Raw genomic sequence first — 6,564 nt, 5'->3', positions numbered from 1 at the left:
TACACCATATAAATATTTGCAACATGCAAGTAACTATTTGCATTACTGTATCTGATTCCTGGAATATTCCAGGCACATTCTCTGATTCCTTGATATCTGTATGGGCTTGAGGTGTATATTATATATTCTGCCTTAAAAAAGGGTTTCCTAGATATTATAGTCATTTCGAACTTTCCAACTTCTTTCAAAAAAGCATTCCCCAACTAAACAACTCCAATAAATAAATATGCAATGAAAATTCAGAATTAAAATTACAGCTCTCTCGCTAACTGCAAGTGTAGAAACACTTTAATAATCTGAAAAAATAGAAAGGAATTACACAAAAAATAAGGAGAAGACCAAGGATGGATACATAAATAGTGAAAGCATATGTGGGTTAAATCAACGTAGGCCAAGAGAATAATCTGTATCTAAATTTTAGACGCCTTATGAATCAGTCTTCCTAAAGTAAGAGCTTCTGCCTCTCTCTACAGCATTTTGTTCCAGAGCAGTAGGGTGGATTTTGAAATAAACCCCTTGATTTTCTTCACTTGCTGGGATTTAGTTTGGCTCTTAGATCAATTTCAGTGGTTTCAAAGTCGATTAGTTTTGAAGAAGCTAAATCCATCTCCATTTGAAATATCCTTCGATATCTGATGGGGATATTAGTGTGTGAAACTATGGAGTCCACACCACCACATAGTGCCTGGTTGTAGTTTCAGCAACTGAGTGAGCTGCCCATGTGGCAGCGCTGAGAATAGATTTCTAAGGTCCTTTCACTTCCCTGAACACAGCTCCTTTGAATGCTACTCTGTTCAACCCTGTGGAGCCTAGTCTTCAGGCCCAGAACCTCCAGTCAACTGCTCAAAACAGTAACCACAAGGACACCAATCCTGCTTGTCTTCTACTTCAGAGAAAGGGAGATCCCAGAGGACAGCTATCTGAAAGAAAGTTCCTATTCCTCTCCTATTGTGTCTCACAATCCATGCTGTCCGAACTCAGAGTGGAAAGGTAGTTTTGGCAGAAGGTACTACGGTATCGCTTGGAAAGAGCATGAACAGGAACAGGAAGAAGGGTCTGTGCAAGAGACCTTGCATATGCAGTGGATGGGGTAATGCTATATTTGATTTACATGAGACAGAAATAGACTGACCAGCTTAGAGGTTAGACTTTGAATTCTCCGAGACTTCTGACCTTGACTCACATGGTGTCCTCATGAATACCCTGAAGAAGATTTATCTAAAAAGTAATCACTATAAGGTTGTTATTAAAGTGAACCCAGGAAATACATAGTTTTTAAATCATACTTAAATAGGAGCCATCTCTATCAAGTTTGTAGGTTATTTCAAATAAGACCTCGCAATGATCATTTACAGACATGGGTTTGTTCACTACTTTTACAATTGACTGAATAAATTGCATATGAAACAGAATATGGAAGAACTCTAGAAGGTGATAGAATTCAAAACTGTCTTGATGAATCAGAGTAAGGTGGTCTGCAGTCACCAGTGTGAAATTTTGTAAAGGCTTGTGTCTGTGCTACACACAGGATGATCAGAAGATAGTAATGAATCAATATATAAAGATTATTTAACATTTTTACCATTGCCCAAAGAGAAAAACCTCATTCCGGAACATACTGAAAGGTAAATCGCATGTACAAATATTTTGTAGAGTTACAGTGTAAGAGAACTTTGATTTTAATACATTTCAAATATTGAGTAGTAGTTTGTGTCTATTGTGTGCCTGTTAAGGCAAAATAAGTCACAATCTTTAGTACTTACTTGCATTGTAGTTGCAGCTGAAAATCTGTAATCCTGTATTACACAGAAGTCTGGTGGTGTTTATAGTGTGGTGTGTATTTTCAGGAATAATTTAAAAAGCATATTGGTATAAATGACATGAAGGAACTGACATGCCTTGTCAGGTATGGAGCCTTGAAGAGAAAATTCTTAATCGAAGTGAACAATGTGTACTCTCCTCTTGTTTGATTACTATTAAGGAATGCATCTGCTTATCTTCATTAACTGTACTTGACATCTGTATATATATATATAATGTGTGTTTCACAACTTCCTTCCTGCTTTTCAAGAAGCCCAGCAAAATCAAAAGAACTACAGAACTACTACTTCAGCATCACTCTAAATGCAAACTGCTGTTAATGGGACAAAATAGAGGAAAGTGTATGCACTATCACTAGTGTCACTTTACAAATAAGATAGTCTTTTGCTTCTTACCCTCTAAAAGATGTATGAGGTTAATTTTATTTAATCAAGCCATAGAAAAAAATATTTAGAAAATTAAAATCTAGAGAGATCAGGGCTTCATTTTCACTATACAATGAATTAATGCAATGGAAGACACAATTATAACTTAATCCCTGTTGAAGGATTTAAGAGGGTAGACAAACCCCACATATGCTACAGTCTACAGAAAGACATGCAGGCTTTGTATATTTATTTTAAACTAAAAAGTAAACATTCCTATCTAGCATTATTAGCACTATACCTAGCATGCATTTGTATAAAATAATATAAAATAACATAAAATTAATTAAATAAATCACTCAGTGGAATTCAAGTTGTTCATCTCTCATGAAATCAACATGCCAACTACAGAATAGATCTCCCATGGTACCCTTAAAAAAATTATGCCCTGAAGGGCCTTTTCTAAGAAGGTCCTGTCAGTTCTCTTACACATCAACACATCTGTGCCTGGCAAACTTCCATTGGCTTCAGCTGTCCAACTATCCCAAGGATTTGGTGCACTGTAAGAAAAGCTTTCCAAAATGTCCACTGGCTCTTGTTGTAAGTACATCTATGCTTGCTCAATTCTACATATCAAAAAATCAGTTTTTCATCTATAATCTCCCAGCATCTTTGTAGTCAAAGAAAAGTGACTGACAAAAAGACTTGACAAGAACTGAAATGGGAAAAGAGCAAAAATGGGGTCTCCACTTTTTTCTAGTGCAGTACCCTGTCTATCTGATCATCTGCTCATTCTCTTACAGTGGAAGCATTTCTAGGTTCAGGTAGGAATTGCATACTTGACAGAATAGATGACATTTGAATCACAGAGTTGTTGAAGTTAGTAGAGACCTTTGGAGACCACTCCACCACCACACTCCAAGCAGGATCACCTTCAGAAGAGGTTGCTCAGGGCTGTGCCCCATCAGGCTTTTGGCACCTCCAAGGATGGAGGCTCCACAGCCTCCCTTGGGCAACCTGTTCCACCTGTTCCAGTTTTCCACTAAAGAATGTTTTTCTTATAAACAAAATTTCCTGTGTTCCAATTTGTGTCCACTGCCTCTTGTCCCTTCACTGGGCACCACTGAGAGCTGTCTGTCTCTGCTTTCTTTACTCGTTCCCATCAGGTATTTATACACATGAGATATTCCCTAAGCCTTCTACTCTCCAGGATAAGCAGTCTCATCTCTCTCAATCTTCCAATATCTGTGGAGTATTTGTGAGATACTCCAAAAGTGCATTTAAGTAATGAAATACCTTAACCCCAGTATCGTCAGTTCTTCGCTGATTCTTTCAAAGAAATACAATCAAATCCAGTTAATTTCATTATTTATTTATTTTTTAAATAAAGCCAATAACTGGTGATGATCTTGTTAGACTTGTAGAGTCTAATGGTTCAAACACTTAGTCTTGGCTTAGTAAGTAGTTACACATCACTTAGGATCTAACAAGATTTGAACTGAATGGAAGTTAGCCTGGTCTGCTCTGGAAGTAGTGCAACTACCTTAGCCTGAGCTTGGTGCATACAGAGCTCTGGAGCTCCTGGCTTTTTGCATTCAACCTTGTAGACATGCCCAGTGCCTATTCAAAGTACTTTAGTACTATTTAATGGATTCCAGATCATAATAAATCTTTCTAACTATACAAATAAAAGACATACAAAGATTTAAAAGCCTTTAAAAATTTATGTTTATAAAACTCCTTAACAGAGTCAGTAAAAAAAAAGGGGTGATTTAGATCCACTTAACATTGAGCTGACACATACTGAAAGAAACTCTGAGTGTTAAGACCCTGATTTTACATTTAAATTCTGCTTTTCACTCTGGAACACCCCCAAATACTCTGCAGACTGACAAAGGATTTGGAAGGCTCCCATTTTCTAACACTGAAAGACAGTCACCTCCAGCACAAGACGGAGCAGATGTCTCCATGCAAAGTGTGAAACTGCAGAACAGGGCAGTGTGCTCTTCTAAGCCACAAGAAAAGAGGAAAAGAGAAAGTAGATTGTAATTATTTAAATTGGAAATTGGCCAAGAGCCCACAGTTGGCAATCCCAGTCTTTTGCAAGAGTGCCATGAAATGTAATTGCACTCCAGGTTTTACATCTCATTGGAAAGGCTGGAGTAATTATGGTGAGACCTTCAATAACTGCAAAAGTTGGTTACTTCTATGAAAGCTGTAAGCTCTTAAGAAGGCAAAAGCATATTGGAAGTCTCAGCAAATCATATATACTAGAAATTTCTGGTATTTTTACCCCTAACTCTATCTTCTCTAGTTCTTTCTGCTTCTTCTGCTGCAACCAACACTTTGGCTTATGCAATTTATGTATTTTTGTGTGTATGTGCACACAGAGATAAAAACATATATATGCATAGATATGTTTATAGAGTATTCTAACTGCATTTGACTTGTATATTAAATATTACAATATCAATTTCACAAGAGAATTCTAATAGTCCTATAGGAAGTATCTTCACAACCTATGGAGGTGCTTGAAACAAACTGCTGATGTCACAGTTCATTTCAGATTTCACAGTCTGTTTCTATCTCGATCAAAATACAAAGTTCTACATTTTTTCGAAAAAAAGAAAAAAAAGCTTTTCTATTATCATAAAATGGTCATAATGGCTACAAAGTTCAAAGTTATGGAATAATTTAATTACCAAAGTAACAAAATTCTAAACTTATTTCATAACCATTTCTCTTTGCAACCTCAGGTTTATGAATAGCGCTTAGTAAATGCTTATGTGTGTTTTCATTTCATAATTTTGTCATTCAGTGTGAGTAGTGCATAATTATTCACCATTTGAAGCTTTCACATTGCATCTATGTTACCAAGTTAAGACCAATGGGTCCAAATTTGTAGGACATGCTACCTCTTATATATGCATTTCAGGGGAAAGCTTCCTACACCTTTAGCAAGGTCCAGTCTGGTCTTATGAAAACCCATTGGCAATTATAATGCTTTTTTGGTTTAGTTTAATTAAAAAAACCAAAAAATTTGCATGAATTTTGCTATCTCTTTTGCAGCTCCAAATAAAACTTACCAAATCCACCAGGTTTGTTTTATTAGCTTGCCATGTTTCTCTCCCACCCCTACAAAGGCTGCGCATGTGTTAAATACATCCTTCTTGTGAAGATGTGAGCATCCTGGGGTTTGTCACTCTTTTTCCTGGCACCTTCAAATGACAGCCATTACCCACCCCCCCCTTGTTTTCACCACTGATCTGTTTCTTCAGGATAACCAAACCTGTGAGCCACTAGTGCAAATTCTGGGAAATTAAAGGACAACAAATGCCCCCCCCTCCCCCCCCCCCCCCCCCCAAGAGCAAAACAAGTAGAAGCAAATTTTGGAGAATATGGGTTGTGAAGAAGGTATGGTAACACTAAAGTTATAATTGCAGCTATCCAGTGATGGCATCACCTAAATATTAATGTGGTATTATCCATGTTACCATTCTGACAAATCTGATGCGTCCTCATAACCCTTAACATACGTAGGTTTATGCTGAGCTGTGTGGTCTAACTAGTTACCACACTAATATGGCAAATTCCTTCCAGATACTACCTCCCACAATCAGAACATCTTTGGCTTGTCACAGAGATTTCATGGAGCTTTAAGGTAAAGGTAAAACATACATTTCTGAAGGTCTTGCTTTTAGTTAGAATTTTCTGAGTGATGAGTTTTCTTTTTCAAAAGAAGGAAAGAGGACTGAGAGGGGTGTGCATTTTCACTGGTGAGAGCTAGCTTTGAGACCTCCTTCAGAGCTAAATTTGAGTACTTGGAAAGACAAGACCAAGTAGATGCCAGGGTTTTATTTAATGATAGCATTTTAAAGTTAGCAATTGCAAGCCAACAAACCATATGACTACTGTTGCTATGTAATACAGTAATCTTAACCACTGCTGTCTGAGAAGAAAGATGACCAGCAGAACACAGAACACTAATGCCAAGTCCTTTTGTCTCCCGTGATTTTCTGATGTGGGTAGCAGTTCAGTGACTTGGATTAGAAATCTGAACAAAAGTGCACAGCATGTACATTGGAGAACTCTTGGGCCTTCTTGAGCAGACTACAAGAAGACAATGGTCTGAGCAGCAGGGTGCTGGAAGTTGCAGTAAAAAGTAAACCACTCTATGGACCAGACACAATCACAGGTTGCCTGTTGGACCATCCTGCTCCAACACCAGTGCCAAATCCACCTTTCTCAAGAGTCGTTAGTCAGTGTTTGAAGAACCTAAGCTACATGTGTATCCATGTTGCTATGTAAGTTCTAGTGTGTTTAGAAAACAGACAACAAGCTGCAGTTAATCCCCTCAATGGAAGAGCCAAGACTGCAG

Source organism: Lathamus discolor, chromosome 4 (assembly GCF_037157495.1).
Source record: "Lathamus discolor isolate bLatDis1 chromosome 4, bLatDis1.hap1, whole genome shotgun sequence".
In the NCBI taxonomy this organism is placed as follows: Eukaryota; Metazoa; Chordata; class Aves; order Psittaciformes; family Psittacidae; genus Lathamus; species Lathamus discolor.
The sequence above is the reverse complement of the archived record's forward strand: the minus strand, read 5'-3'. Positions refer to the sequence as shown.